This window comes from Puma concolor, chromosome A1, assembly GCF_028749965.1.
Source record: "Puma concolor isolate L17-30 chromosome A1, mPumCon1.1.hap2, whole genome shotgun sequence".
Taxonomy (NCBI): Eukaryota; Metazoa; Chordata; class Mammalia; order Carnivora; family Felidae; genus Puma; species Puma concolor.
In genome coordinates, this window is record NC_141667.1 from 193,226,815 (window position 1) to 193,252,087 (window position 25,273).

At 37.4% G+C, this 25,273-nt stretch overlaps 1 protein-coding gene across 27 annotated transcripts in view; it reads left to right on the forward strand.

Annotated features, from left to right (window-relative positions):
- The window catches only part of KLF12 (KLF transcription factor 12), a 453,354-nt gene that overhangs the window by 24,483 nt on the left and 403,598 nt on the right, over positions 1-25,273 (forward strand). For 5 of the 27 annotated variants that reach the window (XM_086710407.1, XM_086710397.1, XM_086710577.1 and 2 more), the window contains exons 3-5: positions 2,461-2,538; positions 17,862-17,921; positions 19,011-19,106. The exons of 10 other annotated variants lie outside the window; for them this stretch is intronic. The gene's annotated coding sequence lies outside the window, so the exon portion shown is untranslated. Of the gene's footprint in view, positions 1-16; positions 2,539-17,861; positions 19,107-25,273 lie in introns of those variants that run through there. 12 more of the 27 variants (XM_086710520.1, XM_086710509.1, XM_086710496.1 and 9 more) reach the window with 7 other exon arrangements.

A 25,273-nucleotide genomic window follows, 5' to 3' on the forward strand; every position in this document is an offset into this window, starting at 1 on the left:
AGGGGAGGGAGCTTTGGTATCTCTTCTTGTAATTAAAGCCCTATCTATGACCTCACAGGCCATATTTACAAATACAGTTGTTGCCTTGGGGGTTATACTTTCAACATAAACATTTTGGGCAGACAGACATTCAGTCTATAACAGATTCAGAGCCTAAATTCTTGAAAAATAAGGCATTAAGTCTTAAGTTTACTGTAAGAGTGAGTTCTTAATAGTTTGACTTTGTGCCACAGTAATAAAATTACACATTCATGGTCATATGTAAAGAATTTAAAGAGATCAAAACCTCATCCAGAGAGCATCTTGAAGAATTACCACGTATTCAAGAGTATTGGTTTGTGGGGAAGGATATATAACCCTGGACTTTTCTTCCTAGAAGTGAAGAAATGGTCTCCAAACATAGGCTGTTGGGTACCATGTACGGTAATACTAAGGACTCAGCAAGAAAATGCTGTTCAAGCTTCTGGCTGTGCCTCAGTGTCTGCTTTTCAAACAGAGCATTGGCAAAAACGGGGAGGAAATAAAGATTTTCTTTTCCCATTTTGGGGGGATAGGTTTTGTCTAGTATATGTTTATTTTATTTGGATCTAAAGCAGTATGAGCATGTATTTACTGAATGTGCTTGGTAGTGGATTGAACGGTGGTTGTTAAGAAGAGATACGTCCCTGTCAATCTCACCAAGATCTGAATGTTATCTTTTTTGGAAAAAGGGTCTTTGCAGATGCAATTAAGAACATTGAGATGAGATCATCCTGGATTACCTGGGTGAGCCCTAAATCCAATGACAAGTATCCTTGTGAGGGTCAGAAGAGAAGTCAGTATGAAGACTGAGGCAGAGTTTGGAGTAGTGTGGTCACAAGCCTAGGAACACCAAGGAATGCCAGCAGCCACCAGAAAAGCTGGAAGGGGCATGGATTCTCCCTTAGGGTCTTCTGAGAAAGTGTGGCCTTGCCTTCACCTTGATTTTGGGATTCTCGCCTCCAGAGCTATGAGAGAGTGATTTCTGATTTTAGCTACCAAGTTTGTGGTAATTTGCTAGGGCAGCCACAGGGGACTAATCCCTACCCACTGTGAGGAATTCTTTCTGCCAAATGTGAGGGGTCCAGAATTGAGCAAGACAAATCCTTGCTACCAGGAATGCAAACTTTTTTGAAAAGGAAACAAAAACATAATTACATATTACAATAAATTGAATATTCTAATTTTGTATAGGATGTTCTGAAAGCACTGAAGGGTACAGCTACCTTGGTTTAGAAAGTTTGGAGGATTTTTGAGGAAGAGACTTTTGATCTGGGTTTGAGGAGTAAGAGTGTACCTGGACGGAGGGGCTGGAGGGAGAAATGCGTATCAAAGGGTGTGCCCTGTTCCTTTAACCCCCCTGTGACATGAGCACCCCATCTGAAATCTTATTATCTTCAATTAGAGTAAAGCACATTGTCAATTTGAGGCTGCCTTATCTCATACTCTAGTAGTATGCCTAGGTGGTAAATAGAAAAGATAAAAAAAAAAAAAAAAAATCACCCTCCATCCAGGCCCCATCACTTATTCTTCTGGCTCAGTATGAAATCAGTGGCCTACACATGAGGCCACGGGTATAAAGAGCTGCTTACTCTGTGATGGGGCAGGGGAAAGGGTTGGTAAGCTTCTGTATAAAGGGCCAGGAAGTAAATATTTTATTTTATTTATTTTTTGAAGTAAATATTTTAGACTGCTGTCTACATAGGGTCTCCAGGGCTGTGCATGTATATGTATATGTGTGTATATATATAAATTTTCAAAACACACATATATAAATTACAACTTTTTAAAAATATGTATGTTCTACAACATACATATTTGTTGAATATGTATGTTGAAAAACTTTTCTTGGAGATCAGGCCTTACAGAAACAGGTCCTGCGCTCTATGTGGCCTATAGGCTGCAGTCTGCTGACCCTTGTTCTATGATATATTAAACTAGGGCTTTCTTTTTCTTTGTAAAGGAGAGTGAATATTTCTGCTGTAAAGAAGAGATATAAATATGAACAACTTAAAATCTGAGCCAAGGTATTAGCTATTGAAATTTACGACTTTCTAACCTTAAACAAATATTGAACAAGCTTAGAAATGGCCAGGAAATTTTCTTTAACATCTTAAGTTTTCTTTAACATCTTTGCCCCTTTAATAAATGGAACTTAAAAAGCATATTTCAAAGATTCAGAAGAAGAGGAAGCATGACATGTTAATGTTTCTCTAATAACACCACTTTCAAAGGCTACATTTCTAGTTTAGTAACTAATAACATTTTAAAAAGCCCATTTCTTTTTCATTAGCACAGATGTTTTCCTATGCGAGAGGTATTGTATTTTGAAAGATGCTTTAACGACATTATGTTCTTTAGGATGTAATTGGACATTTTTGCTCGTCTTATGAGGGAACTTTGTTTTTTAGGCTTTTTTTTCCTTCTTTTTTTCATTCATAGCTCCTGAAACTTCCCAAAGTGCTGTAGCTTCAGAAATTGCCAACAAATTATTTTAGGATTATTTTCAGTTCTCTTAAGGTAAGCTACTATAGGTATCTCAAAGATGACTTATTTTTAGTTCCTACAAAGCAGTTACAAATTAGGTGTTATAAAAAACTTTACTTTGAGCTTAAAATGAAAAGAATATTAAGGATGTTTTCAAAAGATGTCTTACGGGTCAGACTTTCTTTCAGGCTATAGCACAGTTCTCATCTGTTTTTTTTTTACCCACTGGGTACATACAGTTCAAGTGGATCAATAAAATTTGCTGAGGCAAAAGGTAATTTTGAATACAAATTGTATTCTGGAAGTCAATCTGAGATACAAAATTAGGATGCTTAGCAGTCGGTCTCTTGTGTTCCACGTGGTACTTGTATCTTATTTCTAGGTTACGAGCCACCGATTCCTTGCCCTCCAACTGCTTGCTTTAGCTGCATCTCCCATCCCACTGACCTCCTTTCAGAGAAAGATCTCAAGTCATTTCAGTTTCATTCAGACCAACTGTGATATCGTTGGTGAAGTCTGGCAAAACAATTAGAATTTTTGCATTTGTTGAGTGGATTACAGAAACTGCAGTCCATCTCCTTGGCGTAGACTAGGCCATTAGGTTGTAACACGAGATATTATTTGTTCCCATTCCCCAGTCTAGAGGAAGAGACCAAGCACATTGGATGACCTCTAGAGTTACGCTGTGATAAGAACTGTAGTCCTGGCCATAGAGGGAAAGTCATGGTAACTCCTAAGAATGCTCTGTGGAGGGATGGCCTATGAGCCACACCTTGATGGGTGGGTTGCTTTTGAATGGGTGGAGGGAGAGGAAAGGGCTGTCCAGGCACAGGAAGCAGCTTGAGCTCAGGGTGAGGCAGGAAGTGCTGGGTGTGTATAGGGCTGAGGTCCACTGTGGCTGATTGAACCCACAGAAATGCTTTCTTTGGAAATATACAATGCTTTCATAGATTTAAGCCAACAGAGAAACTTGAGAGACTTCACTTTAAAAATTTAGATTTCCAATTTCTTTTGAAAACTTTGAATATCTTACTTATAACCATTGGTTGAAGCTTATCGTTATTCCTTGGTCCCACGTTATTTTAATTACTATATTTTAGACATTTTAATGTGGATTAAAGTCTTCCCTCCCCGCCTGCCGCCAAATGTCTTGGCTACTATGGCCACTTTATTCCATATCACTTTTTTTTTTAATGTTTATTTTATTTTAGAGCATGTGAGCAGGGGAGGGGCAGAGAGAAAGAGGGAGACAGAGGATCTGAAGCAGGCTCTGCACTGTTAGAGCAGAGCCCATTGTAGGGCTCAAATCCATGACCTGAGCTGAAGTCACTTAACTGACTGAGTCACCCAGGTTCCCCTGTCTTTTTTTTTTTTTTTTTTAAGTTTATTTATTTTGAGAGAGAGGGAGGGAGAGAGTGAGTGAGCATGAGCTGGGGAGGAGAAGAGAGAGACAGGGACAAGGAGAATCCCAAACAGGCTGCACATTGTCCATGCAGAGCCTGAATCGGGGTTCCGTCTCACAGACCATGAGAATATGACCTGAGCCGAAATCAAGAACTGGTGTTCAACCCACTGAGCCACCCAGGCACTCTAATTCCATAGGACTTTTATAATTATTTTATTTTACTAGAAATATGGTATGTATTTATAGTTTACTCAAACTTTGTTTTATGTTGTTTTTCAGTAAAACATAGATTTGAGTTCTATAGATATTTTATATTTGTAGTTGCTATTGTGAATGTACCCCTCGACCTTTTATATTTTTTAACTAGTCATTGTTGGCATGTTTTTGTAGGAAATCCCCATTGTTTGGATTGACATTTTTATTATGTTAAGGAAGTACCCTTTTCTGTTTTCACTAAGAATTATAATCAAGAATAGATTTCAAATTTTATCAAATGTTGGGCATCTTATAATATTCCTTTTTGACATGTTAGTGCTTTGGATCATAGTATGTGGCTTTTTAGTAGTAAATTAGTAAGCTTCACATGTTTTTCTGTGTTCTAGAGTAGTCAGAGCATCAGAATGATCTGTTAAAAGTAATTTTGACATCTATCATCTGTTCTTTGAATATTGGGAAACTTGATGTCTGTATCTTTTTAAAATAGGTAATTATTTAGGTTTATTCCCCCCACTGCATCCCACATAATCTGTTCTGTAGCATTGATCCATTCAGATTTCCTACTTCTTTTAAATCAATATTGATTGATATTCATGGTTACCTCTAAAATAATGTTGTAGTTGTTTTCAGATTTGTTAGCATAAATGTAAACATGTATTTAAAAAATTTCCATTTGGTGGTTAAAAGTAGTTCTTCATTTCATGATTTGTTTATTTTATATCCTTGAAAATTAGTTTATGTCTTACCATTTAAAAAATATTCAAGTTTAGTACTTCTGTTTTCTGTTGCATTTCCTAATTGGTTGTTTGAGTATGGTTAGAGTTTAAATTTCGTTATTCTTTTTCTTTCTTTCTTTCTTTCTTTCTTTCTTTCTTTCTTTCTTTCTTTCTTTCTTTCTTTCTGGAGAGAGTGTGTGAGCATGGAGGGACAGATGAGAGAGAGAGAGAGAGAGAGAGAGAGAGAGAGAGAGAGAGAGAGAGAGAATATGAATGAATGCATGAATGAATGAATCTCAAGCAGGCTCCATCTCAAGACCCTGCAATCATGACCTGAGCCGAAATCTAGAGTCGGATGCTCAATGACTGAACCACCCAGGTGCCCCTAGTTACTCATTTTTAGTTAAAACTGATACTTTCTGTGTTTTGTCACACAGTATATGAGTAGTTTAGATAAAATTGCCACATATATTTAAAAACAATGTGTGAACTCAATGTAAAATTTGATGTAAAGGTGTTAACCTTAGTCTGTTGTTCATAAAGAGTTCTCCTTGGCTTCTGGAAGAAAGATCATATGTAAGTGAACATTTAGAGCTTTTCACAGTTGTAGAGCAGTCAGTAGGAATTCAGCAGCCATCTGGTACCCTAATAGTTTTGAAAAAGTTGATCTACAGAGATTCTCAGGAAACCGGGGTGATGTAGACATAGGTTAAGTTATTGCTACTGTTCTAGAGCACAGTGCATGTACTCAAAGAGATGGGGGGACATACTTCAGAAGAATGTGGAAAGAGCCTTTTGATAGGATCATTACTGGATGAGTATGAAGTGTCTGTGCCATCACAGACATGTGGATGCATTTAGTTTCTGAGATGGCTGATGCTATAAGAAGTAAAGTGTTAAAAAAAAAAAAAAAAAGGCGGGGTGGGGAGGAAGAAAATAGCACATGGAAGATTGAGCATTTTTATCGAATGGAAAGTAAAGGACTATATGTAGAGTGGATAAACCTAAACTTTGTTTTATCAAGACAAATGATCTAATGTATCTCATAACTAAATATTTTTGTGAGAACAATTGCTTTTTCTCTTGAAACTTGTATAAAATGTATTTGTCTCGACTGTTTGCTGACCAGAATCTCAAGGCCTATATGTGGGCATTTCCACTTTGATGTCTTCTCTTTGCTCCTCAGCAACTCATGTTCTGACCAAGTGGATGCATCATTTTTCAGGTACAGGGCAAGTTTTAATGGCTTTACTGGGCTTTCCTTGATTTCTAGTGTCTGATGAGTGGTTTATTTCTCTAAGCTTTTTTTTTTTTTTTTTTTTTTAATTCTTTAAATTGGTATACATACCTAGAGACCTCAGAGTTAAATAGGTAGAACATGAAATGATCTAAAAAGTGATGAATGAACATTCCTTTTTTATTTTTATCTCAATAGGGATTATTATCTTGAAATCCAACATATTTCTTTAACATAGTGGTACTGTAATTACAAATTTTGATTGGAAAGTGTAGAGAAAAATTGCATAGAGACTCTTACCTGGAATATTTGCTCTTGGAAATGGAATCCTGAATACACATGTGTCCCATGTAGCCATCGTTAGCTTCTTTTCATTCGAGTTGTTTTGAATTGGAACTAACTCCCTTGGCGAGGGTGTACTGTCATAATACAGAAAAAGAATAAGAAAGTCTTTCTTGAATTGTTTTGCTTGGCTCTGTTATATGGTCAGTGGAGAGATAGTTTGAGTTGCTACAACACCGTATTGTCTTTATAGATAGAGAAAAATGCCTAACAATACTTGTGTTAGAGAAGATGTCTAATAATCATTTGCTTAGCATAATAAAATTATCTGTTTTCTAGACAGTTTTATTTTGTCGAATGTGACTTAATTTATGGTCTTCATAAACCAGTGAAAAAGTCATAATTTATGTGAGCAGTTTTGTAAGTATGCATTTATTTTAACTCCAGAAAATGTCACTGCTTATCAATAATGCGAACGTTTTGAAAAAATGTTGAAAAAAATTTTCAAATGTTGAAAAACATTTGAAAATTGAAAAAACAATTTATGTCTTGAAATGTAGTGTTGAGTAAAAGAAATGGGAATTTAATTATAAAGTGCCCTAAATTTGTCTCACTTTTATTATGTTAGAAAACTTTTCATTTCCTCTTCTAGTGAAGTGTATTAATCAAGACATCACCAATATTTAAATTAATAAGTGAACTTTTCAGATAATTAAATGAAAATTTTATGTTAAATATTTAAATGCAATTTTAATGTCTAAGATGTCCAATTAAAAAATTGATATAGTTGTTGAAATACCTGTATTATCAAAACAGTCTCAAATATCAGTTTAGATAGCTACTTGTTTAAGACTGCAAGCATTTCCTATATACAGGTAAAGCATAGATGAAGCCTTTAATAGCTAGTAAGCAGCAAATGTGATTATGAAATATAATTGACTATGAGTGCCTTGAGGACAGGTACAATGCTTTATAAATAGCCTTGAATTCTTAGCTACTGTGGTACAAGCTATATAGAGTAGGGGCTCAATCAAGTGTGTGAAATTCAATTATACCATTTCTTTTTAAAGCTGACAAGAAATTGCTATCTCATAACTACCTTAATTTTATTACAATAAGAGGTGATGCTGAGAGCATCAGTGTCTGGACTTGAGTTCCCCTCCCCACACACTGTCCTTACATATGATATGAAAGGCGTTTTCTCCCTCTCACTTTACAAAAGCCTTCTTCCTCCTCTCCTTGGGAGATAATTAGGCACAGTGTGTATTAGTTTTTATCCTTTTATTTTCAGTGCTTGAGTATTGAATTATTTGAACAAGCACTTCATCCTTTTATAGAAAAGGTCCTCCTTCAGAAGCTGTGTTTCTGTTAACATGTTCAGGTTGGAAGCCAAGTAATGCTGTCTCCTGCACTTGTGCCCTTGGTGAGAGAAGCCAAGAAGTCATCCTGTGTTTTCCATAGGAATCTATGAGTTTACTCTTTTGTCAAGGACCTTTTCCTTCTCCTCTCTACTTTTTCCTTCCCCTTGCTGGCTTTCTCAGTACTTTTTTTCTCTTTGCTTTGTGAATACATTTACAGTAATGTCAAGTTATTCTACTCTGTATTGTATGATGCTTCCAATTAGACTATTTCAAATATGGTAATGATGTGATTTTAGTGTTTTTGCTTCTTCCCATTTTCCCTTCATTAATCAGATTGATATTTTTCAAAAAATTTAAACAACTAGTCTGGTAAAGTTGGAGATAATTTGGGACAAAACTAAATTCTGTTTTGGAGATTTAAAATTCATTTAGTTGTAGTATTTCTAGAAAATACTTGAATTTTAAGAAGTCTGAAATGGCTAAGTAAGTTACTATTTTTTTTTTTTTTTTTTTTTGGCAGTATATCTCCTGACCTTATGTTTAGACCATTGGAACTGCATAATTGTTACCAACTTTCTTAAGAGAGTTATGAATACAGTTATCCAGTAAACCTTGTATTTATTTAGTAAAAGAACAGGTGTTTTTGACCAGCATTGAGACAGTCATTTCCTTATGCTGCACTTGGCCCTGGTGATGTACCAAATATAATGGTGACCCAGTCCACTGTGAACTATGCAGCTTATGGTCCAGTAGAAAAGACAGACATCCAACAAATAATTTCAGAAATTAATTAAATTAATAATATGGGTAAAGGGCTATTGAGGAAAAGTATACAGTGCCACTATGGAACCTATACAGACCACAGAAGTGGTCCTAACCTACTTGAGTAATGTTTACTCATCAAGTTTAAAATACGGGCATCTCTTCACCATACTTCATCTCACAGTTTCCAATGTCTGTTAGTTTTGGTGATTCTCTTTTAAGTTATTAGCCTATTGCTTCTTGAAAGCTAATGAATTTAGGAGTCAGTAGATTTAATTAGGAAGACTGTGTGTGGTCATGAACTTCTATGCTGAATGAGGAAAATGTCTTCTTTATAGAATATTATTGACTCCAAAATTATGTATTAGCTATCTCTAGCTATATTATATTTTCAGTGTGTGTGACAGGGAAAATGGTGATGCCATGAACAGAAATAAGGAAGCTGAGACAAATACAGGTGATCTGGAGACAACAGTAAAAGCCATATCTGACTTGACCAAGAAAGTCGGGTCCTGATCACTCAAAACTTTAGGTATATAGATTCACTGAAACCATATGGTATTGAATAGCATGTAATCTTTAGTGATTCAGAGGACATGCAAGTCAAGAAATTTTGGTACCATATTCATCTTTATGAATCTCAATTTATGTGAATGTGCAGAAATGTCAGGCTGTAAAGTTATGGTTGAATAAATGTCGGATAACAGAACATGAGTTTAATCATTCAGTGAATATCTCTACCTGTCCACAGAGGAATAATGATGTAGTACTCAAAACTCTCTGGAAACAAAATGTACAAATCATTGAAATAATGTAACAAAAATATGTTCAACTGTGATGATTCATAAGCCCCCCCAACATACCTCATCTGGGACTTTTCATTATCTGTATATGCTTCTCTGTTTTTGAATGGTGTGTGTGTGTGTGTGTGTGCCTGCCTGCATGTGCGCACGTGTGTTTTAATAACTGGGTAAAATAAATTTTGTGACCCAGTTTTGGAAGGGTAATTACCCCACTGGAAAAAATGGCTCTGAGTTTAAAAAAAAAAAACTTTTGAAAGTTTATGTATTTTTGAAACAGAGAGAGAGAGAGAGAGAGAGAGAGAATATGAGAACATGAGTGGGAGACACAGAATCCGAAGCAGGCTCCAGGCTCTGAACTGTCAGCACAGAGCCCGACCAGGGGCTCAAACCCATGAACCGTTGGGTCGTGACCTGAGCCAAAGTTAGACACTTAACCGACTGAGCCACCCAGGCACCCTGCTCTGACTTTTCTTGTATTAAATTCACTTTTTAGGATCTATTGCAATGTTATGTTTTAGCTAACTCCATTTACTTCTAACAAAACTTCTGTCATTTGTCTTAAACCATTATGTAAACTGGGATGCTGTGATAAAGTAGGTCTCATTTTGTGGTGATGAGTTATTTGTGTAATCATACTTTATTTGATAGTATCATAGTAGATCAAGCCTTTTGAAACTTGGCAGAATTGAATTATGGCTCATCAATACATATTCATAGTGGTTTTGAAATTGTCTCTTTAATTTCAAATCCTTTAAAGGAAAATGAAACATTTCCTTAATTTTGATTATTTATGTTTTTTCCTCAAAAAGATCCACAAAGTCAACACAAATAGCACATTATAGCTTCACCAAATACCTCTAATTAAAAATGTGGACTTGGTTCTTCAGAATTCTCTGTGGGGTGTACTTAGGCTATGTAGGAGATTGTCTGCTTGTTAGTGACCGCTGATAGCCAGCATATCCCTGCTCCTGCTACATTCTGCTATTTTAGATTCAGAGTACCTTCGAATGGGCATTTTTCATGCTGTATTGTTGATATTTCTTAGCAGCTGGGTTAACGTCATTGAAATTTAAATTTTTCAGATCAAATTGTTTTAATTTGACACCATGAAGAAACCCTCAAACTACCAGCTAAAAGGATCTTCCTAGTTAATAATCTTAGAAAATTAAAAAAAAAAAAAAAAGGAAAAAAATCTTAAGTGAAATTTGTTTTCAACATCTGGGGTGAAATTATACAGTGTCCTAGAAGTAATTTTCCAATAGAATTTTTAGAAATAATAATTTTTAAAGTTATCTATTAAGAAATAATTTCAAATTTATAGTAAGTTGTATTATCAGTACAGTTGTTAGCATTTCACCATGTTTGCTGCCTCATATGCCTCTGTCTCCCATTATCATTGGTGTCTTAATGAGACATTTGAGAGCAAACTCTGGACATGATGCCCATCATTCCTAAATTCTTTAGCGTATTTTTGCCCAAAAAAAGAACACTCATGCATAACTACCATACATACGATGAGTTCCAAAGTCAGGAAGTCCACACTGATACAACACAGCCATCCAGTCCACAGATGTCGTTCATGTTTCACCAACTACCCCATTGCCTTTCCATTCTGGTGAGGAAGCCATCCAAGGACATTCACTGCAGTCAGTGGACATGTGTCTTCAGCTCCTCCAGTTGGGAATATTTCCTCAGTCACTTCGGCTTTTCATGTCTTTGACAGTTGTGTAGGATACAGGCCTTACATTTTATAGGATTATCCTGAGCCATTGATGGTGTTAGTTTTGATCATCTGGTCATGTTAGTGCCTGCGATTTCCCTTCCATAAAGGCACCATTTACCCTGTGTAATTGATTAGTGCTAAAATTATACCAGTATCCCTTTCCTCATCATAGTTCCATCCACCAGGCTTGTTTTCCATGAATGCTTTGCCTAATCAGCTACTGCAGTGATACTTGCCAAGTGGTGATTTTCATTTTGTGTCAGTTCTTCTACTGGTAATGTGCTTTGTGGAAGAGCCTTCCCTTTTCCCTCACTGATTTATTTTTTCATGTATCGCAGATTCCTAGTTCTTTCAATGGGCTACGGTATGTTACTATCCTTACTTATTTTGATGCTCATGTATATTATCCCAGGCTTGGCAAATGGAAGTATCTTCTAAGTAGCTCATGTGTCTTTTGGCCCATCCTCATCAATTTTTAAGTACTTCTTTATTTTGGGGCACAGTAGGTAGTGACAGTCTCACCTTGTGGTAGCCCTCTCTTTGTAATACATTATCTCTCTTCAGGCACCCCTTGTTCCTGTTAGTAGAGAATGGTACTTAGACTGGGGTGGGTAGTTGTAAATAAATGGCTTCTGGCTTTTGCCTTCCCTTCTTTAAAACAAAACAAAACAAAACAAAACAAAACAAAACAAAACAAAACAAAACAAAGGCACAAGTAAGTGGACCCACACAGTTCAAACCTGTATTGTTCAAAGGTCAGTTGTGCTCCTGGTTTCAATCCAACATTTCAGAGTTCTTTTTAGTGTTTGCCCTTTCTGTTTGTAAATACTGCTCCAGCGGTAAGAAGTCTAGGCTTAGCTTCAGCGTATGTGATTTATTTGCTCAATCATTTTACCAATTTCCCTATCCTCTCTCTCTGTCTTACTGCCTGATATCACCTCACCCTCCATTACCGGTGCCCTGTGTCCTTGGTCTCCAATGGTCAGCTGCCAGCATGCCTCTGTGCTGCTCCATTCTGTCCCTCCCCTCTCCAGGACGTTGGAGCCACTGCACATGCTCACCTGCACATGCCCTCCCCCTTCCCCCACAGCACTCCTTGTCCTCTAAAGCTGCCAGGCACAAATCGGTGTTTCGAGGTTGAATTCATACCATTGTATGCCGTTAACACTATTGTTAGAATGTGTGTATGTGTTTTGTTTTCAGTTTACATCCACCCTCAGCCCACGCCACATACTCTGTCTGAGGCATCACGCGAGGTATACTACAGAAGTGAAGAAGGTAGACAGTCTCCATCCATATGGAACCATGACTGGGGGGTGAAACCATTGAATTACGGATGATGATAAATGTTATGGAAGTACATTGGAAGTGCTTCCCTAGTACCCCTGTACTTAATGTTATCTTTGTCCTCCAAGATTTACTGAATGAATTACTTGGTATTTGTGGTGTGAGTATATGTATATAGCTAGGTTCAAGGAGAGGCTGGGAGAGGTACAGAATCTATGAGTATAAGGCCATTACTCCCATGTGATGGTCTCACACAGTCTTCCTCTCTTGGTCGGAGGGTACTAGCTCATGTTTCTGAATAAGGTGAGGTTCATATTGTATAAGTTTATATGCTTATGGGGGTTGATGTAGGGCAAAGAGATTTCTTTAAAACCATTTAGAGAATAAGAATTAGGAATATAAGTCCAACAGCAGAACATGAGTTATCAAAATAGCCTTTTCTGACATTCAGAAAGTAAACACGTTAATGAAATGTCGCTCATTTGTGTTGTATAACATGGCCTATGGCATGCAACATTATCATTTTAAAGATCTGAAATATTAAGTGTTCTGTGTGAACTTGTTTACTTGTTTGGTTAAATATAAACCTTTTTATGTTTTGAATACAATTGCATAATAATAGTGCAGAACTATATAAACTGCCTAGGAAAGTATTTTCTAAAAAATGTTAAGCAAGCAATGAAGACTCCTTGCATAAAATTTGAAAAACAAAGGTTACCAGAGTCTAATTTTTATGATGGCTCTTTCCTGTGATGTTAACTAAATAAATATCTGAGAAGTACACATTCCTGTCTTGTGTCAAAACCTACATATGAGGTTTGGTAAAGCCATTCATTATTCAGTCTGAGAACTTGAGGGCAGTAGGTCTGAAGAGTCCCGGAAGCTTGAAGGAAGTTCAGAAATTGTCTTCCGAAGACAAAAGTAAAGTGACTTGTCCTAGGTCTTTGTAGAGTTTGAATGCAATAGTGCCAGGGTCCCAGATAGGAATATAGCTGTTGGGATGCCAAGTCAAAATCTGTATCCCAGGACTCAGTGCTTCTGGAGGTGGTGGTGGTGGTGGTTTAATAATCATGATTATAATGATTATTGTAATTATTATTATTTGATTGGGCTAGCAGTTTGTAACACCAAGCTGCTGCCAGGAGGTAAAGCAATACTGATGGTAATTGCCTGGATCATTTTTAGCACTTAATTAAAATGGGCCCAGTGTCCTCTCATTATCTGATTTCAAGATTCTGAGCAGTGAGTTCAGCATTAGCTGTGAGTGAGAAACTGAAAATCTGAATTACCTTTAGTATTAGGATTGAAATGGTTACATTCCTGGGACCAAGATTTCTGGGATTCTAGGAGGAGGTGAATGCCACAGAGAGAAATTTAGAGCTGAAGTGTCTAAATACCATTTGATAGTAGAAGCTAACTGAGGCTTATAAAATTTAGTTGAGCTGCTGGTTGCTTCCATTTCTTAGTTTCTTTCTTTATTGGGTCTATATGTGTCATGAAGGGAAGAGAATAGAAAATTGAGTTCTGAATATCTGTGTGTAGGCCAACAGATGCACCTAAAAGTCAAAAGGAATATTTTTAAAAAGTACTTGGAGGAAGCAATTTGTGGAGTAGGGGCCTCAGTATGGAAAAATAATGAGTTGCTGCGTTAGAAAAAAGTTGCTTTGCAGACATTTAAATCCTAAAACACATGAATATATGTATAACATTTATATTTTAAAGTATGCTGTGTGGTTAAGTGTTTGTGAAAATACTGGAAACTTAAAAATGTGTTAAGAATGTTGGGATGTAGTGTCTGAGTCTTGTTAGCTCAGCAGCATATGTAATATTCCGTCTTTGGGCCAAGGTTGTGATGCCTTAAACGTTACTGTGATTTAATAATAGTTTTTAGAAATTTGAAACTGTTTAAGCAGACTCTACACTCCCATTTACAACTCATACGTGATGTGATTTTGTGCCCCAGTTTTCCTCCTGTTTTTGGTTGTTAACTAAAGAAAAAAGCCAGAGCGAGCTTTAGTATTACGGATCCAGCAAAGGGTATAGTACACACTAATCACATTCTCACCGTTAAAAGTTCGTCCACAGATGTTTGTAGAAGTGATACTTCATTGTATTTTCTGAAAATGCCAGGTATCCCTGGAACTCTGAGAGCTTGCCAAATTAATTTATACTAGTCATAAAATCCTTGAGAAAACACCTGTTTCACCATCTTTGAACATGGCTCTCGCAGACTCTTTAAGAGCTTTGAATTTGAACTCAGAAATGTCTGACTTGATGTTGCTTATGAATCCAGGTCTTTAACTTTTTTTTGCATCACCTTTCCCATGATGAATTAAGCTTAAGGCCGCAGATGGTGTAGGGCATTTCCTGAACTTGGTCATAAACCCCTTTCTAGTTTTTTAGAGTTCTCTGGGCAGAATTTTATTCTGTTTGCTCCTCCATCATACCATTGGAGAAGAAGCAGGCTGAGAAGGTGGTGTTTTGGCTCCCTTCTTGTTTTGATTTTCAGTGATCCTGGAAGGTAATTTTTTCTTCTAATAAGTGGTAACCGCATGTGTGAGCCAAGGATAAAAGGAAAAATGACCCTGGTAGAGTTTTCTTGCCGTAGGTATAACCTACTTAGTTTCCTAGGAAACAGAAACATGATTTACAAATACTGATTTGAAAAAGCTTGAAGGAAATCCCAGGCCATTGTTTCTGCCTTTAAAATAGTTTCTCTGAAGAGATCAAGTTAAATCATTGAATCTTGAATGATCACATTTTATTTAGAATGTATCTTGTATATTGAGAAATTCTCTAATTTGGATTGAGGTTTGTTATGGTTGCAATATTTGGTACCCATCTCTCATTTATCTGTGCTGGAGAAATCGGCGGGCAGTAGACCTTTTGCTTTTCTGAGCCCTGTACTGAATGCCAATGAAATGATCCAAAGGAAGATAAACTTAATTTAAGATGCACCTAAGAGTTTAGTTAGAATGTTGAACTCTTACAGTCCATTTTGTGGAAAACTTTTGGAGCTGTTTGAATTCTGCTTCTTTCAGTATTACCAAATCAGATGGAATCTTTAAGTTTTATAACTAAAAGGGGAAGAAGAGAGCCACCAGAAACAGCCTCTGAGCACTTGTCAGCAAATTAACGTAGCTAAGAGGAACTGCTCAGGATCTGTGTAAAAGTTGAGCCTCTTCAGACAAAAAAAGGCTCGCTCGTAACATGATGAAAGATGGTAGGAATCTGGGTGGGGAAGCCTACCTTCAGGGGATTCCATGAAGGTGTAAGAGGTACAGGGTGCGTTTTTGTGTGTGTGGAACTGGGTGTCCTTGATGGCATCACAATACCATGCTGAAGAGAACTCAGCACACCCAGTGCTATCCTGGAATCTGATATGTGCCCTGGCAGAGGTCATTCTCAAAGTAACCAGTGTTCAAAATGGTAACCTCAAGTCACTAAGAATAGTTAGTTGTTTTCAGCACATTCTTTATAAGGAATTGGAAATATGCAATATAGTTTATAAACATTTAAAAAATTACAATAAAAATTATAATACTTAAGTGTTCATTGTATCAAAAATTCAGCCATTTTCGAGGACTTATTCCTTGAAGATTCCAAATAATTGAGGTTTTACTAAATACAGTTATATTGTCAGTAACCCCTGATATTTCTTTTTAAAATTTTTTAATTAAAAAATTTTTTGAATGTTTATCTTGAGAGAGAGAGAGAGTGTGTGTGCACACCCTAGAGGGGGAGGGACAGAGAGAGCAGGAGATACAAAATCCAAAGCAGGCTTCAGGCTCTGAGCTGTCAGCACAGAGCTGGGTGCGGGGCTTGAACCCTTGGACTGCAAGATCATGACCTGAGCCGAAGTTGGAGGCTTAACAGACTGAGCCACCCGGGCACCTCTAACCCCTGACATTTCTAATCTGAAATCCCATGTGGGGTTTTTACTTACATCCCAAGAATCTGGGGGAAAAAAAAAAAAGGAAATGAATTGATCTTTTGTGCAACCTGGAGATTTGAAAAAATGTAAACTTTTCAGGCTGTAGAATATATGATTAGAGTCTATAAAATGCAGACCTGTGGATCATATCTCAGAAATCTGTATTAGAACTGAGTTCTCCCATGAAATCTGAACAATATTAAGTGTAAAACAAGTGAAAGAAATAATGCTGCATACAATGAGTAGAATAACTGTAAAATATATTATGTATGTGAGGTGTTTTATATTGAAAAAATCATCAAAAATGCTTTAAAGATATAGGCAAATCAATAGGACAATGAATATAAAAGCTTTTTTGGTTGTAGAAAAAAACATTTACTGAGTCCTTCCTATGTGACAGGCATGGTGCTTCATCTGGGGGTTCCTGGCCCAATCCTTTTCCCTTAGACACACAATCTGGTGAGGAGATAACTTATGTATGTAATATACATGTGATATATGAAGGAAGGCACAGAGTCCTTTGGAAGCCCATTGTGCTCAGATCATTTCTTCCCCTCCATGAAAGTTACGTGCATATGCTTTTTAAAACCTATAGTTTTCTAAATATCTTCAGATTGTATATATTTAGTCATAATAAAACTGTCCTTTTGCTTTCTCAAATGGTGAAGGATTAGAGGATAGATCATTTGAATGAACATGATTTTAAACTTTTCATGCTGTGTGTGTGTGTGTGCTTGTATGTGTGTATGACAGATATTTAGGAGTATAATGTGTGTGTGTGTGTATATATATATATATATATATATATATATACACATATATATATATATGGTGTACTTAAAATATATAAAATTATATACATCAGAATCTATATCCTGATTTAAATTCTGGAACTGCGTACTTGTGTAACTTAAATGTAGAAGATCTCTTCTCTTAGCTGGTTTTTTTTTTCCTCATTGTTTTTCACTTACATACCTAATGAGGTCTGAAATATTTGGGATAGATTGTCCTTCCCCAAGGAGGGAAATTGATATGCAGGTGTTTTTGGTGACTAACTTATGTTGAAATCAAAGTGGTTGAAATAGTGGATTGCTATTTAAGTCAGAGTAATGCACCTTACATTAATTTGTATTTTTATTTATTTTACATACCTAGAAAAATTGACCTGAGGAATAGTGTGTTCATTATAGGCCCTCTCACTATATGTAATTTTTAGAATCCATTCTTGACTACATTTTCTTTTTTGCATAGGATATATTCTGAAAAACCTTACAATTAGAACTTTATAGCTAGAATGCTCTTTAAAAACTAATTTCATCTAATTCCTTCAAGCTACTTACAAGCAAAGGACAATGACTATATTATGGTTATTCATAGTTTACAGAGTTTTTCATTGAATGGAACTCCAGCTTTGCCCAAATATGTGACTTCCATATTTTAATTTCTTTATTCTTTGTTTGATGTTATTTTGGGAACTAATGTCAGCAAAGGAAGCTAAAAAAGTTGCAGTGGAATCTCCATGAGATCTGGGACAGTTTTTAGATTTTTGTAGATGTTTATTTCACTTATATAGATAAGTGGGAAGTAATTGTGAGAACTAAGAGACACCGCATATAATTTTTTCATGTAGATGGGAGAGGGAACAGGAGAGACCTGGTTTTGATGAGGAAAGAGCATGCGCATAGGCAAAGTAAGTAAAATAACAGAGTATTTTGTGTTAAAGAAAAATGAGGAGACAGAATGTGTTACCCAGAAATCACCTTTCTTTACCATGTTTTGGGTATATGCTTGCAATCTATCCCAAAAAGATGATTTTTGCCTCCTAAAGATGTCCATGGTGATTTTTTTTTTTAACAACTTCACTAGCGCGAATGAAACAACCACTACTTTTGCCACCACTATCCACTTTACTTTTTAGCAGGCATTTAACTCAGGCTGGTTGGTGGTGGTAGGTTATGGAGCACTATTTTGTACTCCATGAGGGATCTAATGCAACTTTTCAAGTACAGCAGCAATATGGTGAAAACAGTAATGCAAAAAACTTAACCTGAGGAGCATGCAGATTGGATATAATGGGGGAGAAACTAGAGTCAAAGAAACCAAGTAGAAAGTAAAAATTGTGGTCTGGCCTCAAATAAGGGTGTTTGGGAATGCAAGCAGTAGATAGAATTAACAGCATTTCCTGAAGAGTATTTTGAAGCCAGAGAACTACAAATATAGAGAAAGAGGGAGAGATTGGATGGTGAAGTTTCAGGGCTGGGTGATTTGGAGAATGATGATGCCATTCCCACAGGGTCATTGTGGGAGAGGTGATTTGGGGTTATATTCTGAGTTCAGTATTGCTTAAATATAAGCTGCTAGTGGGGCATCTGAGTGCATGTGTACTCAGTCATTGGGATTAGGGAACTGGAGCTCAGGTAAGATTTTTGATCTGGAAAAAGACTTTTGAGCACAAGAGTTCTGGGCAGACCTTTAAGACATGATTCAGTACAGGGGTGAGGAAGATAGTTTGCCTTTATTCAGAAATAGCTATTTCAGCACTTGCTTCCAAGATTGTATTTCTGGTCCACTTATCCACTGGGATTTCCTAACTGTATGATTCAGGCAATTAAGATGTGTTTGATTATGAGTAAAGAAAATGAATTCAAATTGGCTTTAGTAATAAAAGGGGCTTTGGTTGCCTGATAAGAGAAAGTCCTGAGTTAGGTAGGTCTTCAGAATTAGTTTGGTTTAACATCTCAACAGTCTTTCTATCTCTCTGTGTCACCTTTAACTTCAGGCTGACTCCTGAAGTATACAGGAGTGAGAAGGAAGGTATCTGTTGTTTTACTTGGAGAGTGAGAAGAAGTTGGCTTCTGGCAGCTCTCTTCAGAAGGTGAGGAAGCTTCTTTCTCAGGTGCCCCTGTGATAAAGATGCCCTAATTCACCACGATTGTGGGATATTTTTCCATTCATACAGATCTTCTTTAATTTCTCTCAACATTGTTTTGTAGTTTTCAGAGTATAGGCTTTGTAATCCATTTGTTAAATTTATTCTCAAGTATTTCATTCTTTTTGATGCTATTGTAAATAGAGTTCCTTTTTAAATTGAGGTATAGTTGACACAACACTGTATTAGTTTCAGATGTACAACCTAACGATTCGATGTTTGTATATTTTCTAAAATGATCACCACAATGGCTAGTTAACATTCCTTATCATACATAGTTACAGACTTTTGTTTTCCTTTGAAGGTAACTTTTAAGATTTACTTGGTTAGCGGTGTTAAATATGCAATATGGTATTATTTACTAGAGAGTAGAATTGTTTTCTTAATTTCATTTTTGGATTGTTTATGCAAGTGTATAGAAATAAAATTAATTTCTGTGTATTTATATTATACCCTGCAGTCTTTCTGAACTATTTATTCTAAGTTTTAAAATGGGTTCTGTAAGAATTTCTGATACACAGGATCATATATTTGTGAATAGAGTTAGTTTTACTTTTCCCTTTCCAATCTGAATGGCTTTCATTTTTTTTCTTGCTTAATTGCCTTGGCTAGAACTTTTAGTATAGTGTTGAAGAAAAGTGAGAGTAGATATTCTTGTCACTTTTTGATCTTGGGGAAAGCTTCTGTTTTTTCACCATTAAGTGTGTTATAATCTATGGTTTTTGGTAAATGGCCTTTCTCATATTGAACACATTCCCTTCCATTCCCACTTTGTTGGGTATTTATATTATGAAAGGGGATTGGCTTTTTCGGATGCTTTTACTGCATTTATTGATATGATCATGTGGTTTTTGTTTTTTGTTTTTTTAATTTTTTTTTCAACGTTTATTTATTTTTGGGACAGAGAGAGACAGAGCATGAACGGGGGAGGGGCAGAGAGAGAGGGAGACACAGAATCGGAAACAGGCTCCAGGCTCTGAGCCATCAGCCCAGAGCCTGACGCAGGGCTTGAACTCACGGACCGCGAGATCGTGACCTGGCTGAAGTCGGACGCTTAACCGACTGCGCCACCCAGGCGCCCCTGGTTTTTGTTTTTTAGTCTATTGACATGACACATTACATTAATTTTCACATATTAAACCAACATTGTATATGTGGGATAAATCTCACTTGGTCATGATATGTAATTCTTTTTATATGTTGCTGGATGTGGTTCCACTGGTGTTTTGTTGAGGATTTTTGTATCCGTATTCATAAGTGATAACAGTATGTAGTTTTCTTGTCTTTTTTGCAAATAATTCATTTTTAAATGCCTCTGTTTGGATTAACGGTGGAATTTTCAACAGGTTATTGATATTTTTTATGGACTTATCAAAGTACACACTTATTAAATAACATGGCTATGAATTAACAGTCTACCATCATATTTTGAAGATATATATATACACCTGTATATATGTACACACATGTATATGTGTATATATATGTATATATGTATATATACACATATATGTGTGTATATATATGTATATATACATATACATATGTATATATGTATATATATACGTGTATATGTGTATACATGTGTACACGTATATATATATTTAAGGATTGGGACAAGAACACAGTAACATTTGTTTTTACAGGGGAAATACAGAATCTATTTTATTTATGAACCTAGTGTGTTTTCCACTTTTTTTTTGCGTGGGTGGAAGTGTTTATTGACTGTGTGAGAGAGTGTGTGTGTGTGTGTGTGTGTGTGTGTGTGTGTGTGTTAATAGACTTATTTACCCCATCATATACCTGAAAAGCAATGGATATATTACAATATGAATAAAATAAAAATGAATTTTATGGAAATTAAACTTGGGTTTGTATTTAGAATTTTATTAACTTTTTTTGATAACTAAAGCATGAGAGTTTTACAAATGATAATTTCACAGTTGCACTAGAGGTGGTAGAATAACTTACTGCATATTATTTTTTAAGAACTTTGGACACAATATAGTTGTTTATAGCACAGTCTAAAAAATAAAGCCTATCTTGAAGCATCCTCATATGCATACAATTGAAGTTTGTATCTTTTTTTTTTTTAAATGTTTATTTATTTTTGAGAGAGACAGAGACAGGATGTGAGTGGGTTAGGGGCAGAGAGATAGGGAGACGCAGAGTCTGAAGCAGGCTCCAGGCTCTGAGCTGTCAGCACAGAGCCTGACGCGGGGCTCGAACCCATGAGCTGTGAGATCATGACCTGAGCGGAAGTCGGACGCTCAACTGACTGAGCCACCCAGGCGCCCCTGAAGTTTGTATCTTTAATCATAATTACTTGTAAGTGATTGTAACACTTCAAAGAACTTTCACATTTGTTATCCTATTTGGTCATCATCAAAGCCTTTTAAAAAATAGGAAATACTCTGATTCTAATTTGTCAGACAAATTCCGTTGTTGAAAGACCTTGAGGTTGCAGATCTGTGTAGTGATCTAGAATACCGGAAAGGTATTCGGAATCCCAGCCATATACTCTTTCTTATAAATCAAGTTAAGTCCATAAAAGTATCACCTAAAGACCATATTCTGATTCTGAATGGTCCTCGTCTTTTTCTCTTAGTCCTTTGGCATGCTAGAGTAGAAACAGCAGCCACCAGCATTTTCACTAGTGCAGGAGTCTCTGTGGTGGAGTACATTTCCCCGAAGGATGGTATTCTTAGTGGAGTTTCTGAACAGAAGGTTTGCCAAATACTAAGAGTTGTTTGCTCACCATCTTTCGTGGAGTTTTTAGTAGACCCCTTTCTGCTTAGGGTCCCGTGGTGTCGAGGGAGAACAGGACCGTGTTTTTGTATCTGGTCTGTAGGGTATCACTCCCTCCTATAATCATTCATCCTTGTGAAGTTTCTAAGAATACGGGGTATGCTGCTAAAACTACCCTGGATCATGCCCTCATTAGTGTTCTTGTTAAAAATGCACCTGGGTGTAGTAACAGGCAGTGCTTTCTTTTCTGCTCCTTTACTGTTTGTGCATTCAGCAGGGGCTTCCTGTAGAGCCCCCTTCTGTCTTCCTCTTCACGGTGTACTGGGAACCACCAATTAATTCTGTAGTAGTGCCTTACATTATAGAGGTTTTCATTTGACGCTAACAACTGAAGACCTTACTGCCTCTAATTTACAGATAAAAAACCCCTGAGGCTCAGGAACTTTAACAACGTGACTAGAAGCTTAGAATGACGTGACCAGAAGAGGGTGGCATGAGCTGGTCTAGAAGCCTCACTTCTAGCAGATAATAAGCTCCTTGAGAACAGGGAGTACATTTTAATCAGCAGTTCAGCTGCAGCACTTAGCATGTTTCTTGGCCTAGACATGCGTTCAATAAATGTTGAGTCCCTGGTCCCGGGCCGAGTGGTTGACCCCAACTCTGCTAGTGTGACATTGCTTATGCAGATGATTCTGAACGTTTACAGAAAGTTGAGGCTCTCCTAGGGCCCAGGGGCTTCAGTTACTTTCAGAAGTGAGAACATCCTCCCAGGACTTTTTTTTTTTTTTTAAACCACGTTGCTGTTCTGTCTCTGACCTGCGCAACTTCTGCAGTGGACCTGCGTCAACATTCACATCATGTGTGCTTGCTGCTTGCCAAGCTTCTGGTCCCGTGTGCTTCCGATGGCCGAATTCATGTGACTCCTGCTTCATGTCCGAACTCCCATCTTGGGCTGTGACCTACTCCCTGTCCAAGAAATCGTGTTGTCAGAAACTAACTCCACATGACGTTATTGCCAAACAACATCCTAGTTCTTCTCCAGCATCCCCAGTGGCACGTAAGAAAAACGTGCTAGGCAGTTAAGTTTTGGAAGATGCAAGGAGAAGTTGACATCTCTAGATTTACATCTTTAAAACAAAAATGCTGCTGATCATCAGTCAGCCTCTCCCTATGCCTAAAATATCAGTGATTTCTTTAGCTCGGCATTTTAACAAAAATTGGCTTTTGAAATTTAAACCTCTTTTATATTTACCTCCGTATTAAAAACTCCATATAGCTTTCATAATTTTTTTTTAATTTTTTTTTTTCAACGTTTATTATTTTTGGGACAGAGAGAGACAGAGCATGAACGGGGGAGGGGCAGAGAGAGAGGGAGACACAGAATCAGAAACAGGCTCCAGGCTCTGAGCCATCAGCCCAGAGCCCGACGCGGGGCTCGAACTCACGGACCGCGAGATCGTGACCTGGCTGAAGTCGGATGCTCAACCGACTGCGCCACCCAGGCGCCCCTATAATTTTTAATGCGTAAAAATACAAAGCAGGCTGAAAGATTAGTTTAAAATCTACTTCAACTTTTCCTCATTGAGGGTAATCGTTTGCTCAGATTATGATTTTAGCAGGCACCAACGGTCTCTGTTTCCATACAGACACTTGGCTTTTGGCTTGGATGCTATATGGTAGTGTAGTATTTTTCAGTGTGTGTTCCACTGACAACTTGCACCAGATTTACCAGAAGTATGTGTTAAAATGCAGGTTCCTAGGCCTAATCCAAGGGGACTAAATCAGGACATTTGAAGGTGGAGCCCAGGAATTGGCATTTAAACAAGCCCCCTGTTGACTGTGCTGAATCCCAAAGTTAGAAGCCTGTGGGCCAGCTAAGGATCCAAGTCAAAGATCTTGGATTTAGTCCCTCCACCACTGAAGGCTCTTTGATATTTATACTTTGACCTTTGTAGCTGAAAATAGGAATGATGGTAACAGCTACCTCAAGGAGGTGTGAGGATTCGGGGAATTATATGTAATTAGTGCAGTGTCTGGGATATCACAAGCACCCAAGAAATGCTGCTACTCAGGCTTGTTGTTACCAATACCGTTGCACCCAAATGATACAATAGCTACGAGGATTCGTGATCCCTTCAAAATGAGGATAAGCTTGTTACCAGAAAGACCACTTCTGAGAGTTAAGAAGTCAGTGCCAGATGTTGACAAATGATGGCCCACAGCCTGCCTTTATAAATAAAGTTTTATGGGTGCACAGCCACCACGTTTGTTTAAGTATTGTCTGTGACTGCTTTGGACTCTGCCTTACAAAGCCGAAGATACTTACTTTCTGGCGCTCAACAGAAGTTAGCTGACTCTTGCTCTGTTCTAATGTGGACTTTGGTGAAAGCTTCGACCATGTCAGTCTGTTGTGCAGAGGCAGTCAGGCGTGGGTAATAAGAGAGAGTGCTGGGAACAGTGGCCAGCACCGGTTTCAGTGCTCCTGCCATGCCTGCTGCCTCAGATCCTTAAGAAAAGCCAGCCCTTCATTGTGCCTTTCTGCCACTGCCTTCTTGCTCCACCTAAAAATCAGTGACGGGGTCCTGTGCCATTTTTGTATCTGGGAAACCAGATGGGTGAGTACTTTGGAGGCTCTCAGGACTGTGAGATGTTATAGTCCCTACGAATAATAACACAGAAGCTAAAACAGCATATGGCGAACATCTAGACAAAACACAGTTGCATACCCTGGTGGGCTTCCACCCATCAAGTTTGAATTCACACCATGTGCTAAAAATGTGTTATTGTTCATCTCCCATCACCTATGAATTAAAAGCCAAAACCAAACCACACCCAACTCTCAGAAAAGAAAAAAAAAAGTGACACAAAATTGTAGAAGCATCTTGTAAACAATCACAACCTGATTCTCTAAACCTGAAACTCTAACTGGAGATAAGATTATTGAAATTTGTGGCTACATTTCACAAAATAAGCTAACCTCCTAGAACTTTTGTGAACAAGCTTTGTATCGTGCCCAGGCATACAAGCAGTGATTAATTTATGATGTTTTGATATTTCCCAACACTTTTTTTTTAATGTTTATTTTTGAGAGAGAGAGAGAGAGAACGAGAGAGAGCGCATGAGTGGGGAGGGACAGAGAGAGAGGGACACACAGAATCTGAAGCAGGCTCCAGGCTCCAAGCTGTCTGTGCAGAGCTGGATATGGGGCTCGAACTCAAGAGCTGTGAGATCATGACCTGAGCCAAAGTCAGACACTTAACCGACTAAGCCACCCAGGCGCCCCTTTCCAACACTTTTAATAGGAATATTTCACTTTCCCAAAGGCACTAGTTATATTCTTCTTGCATTAGGGTCTAATGTTGTCA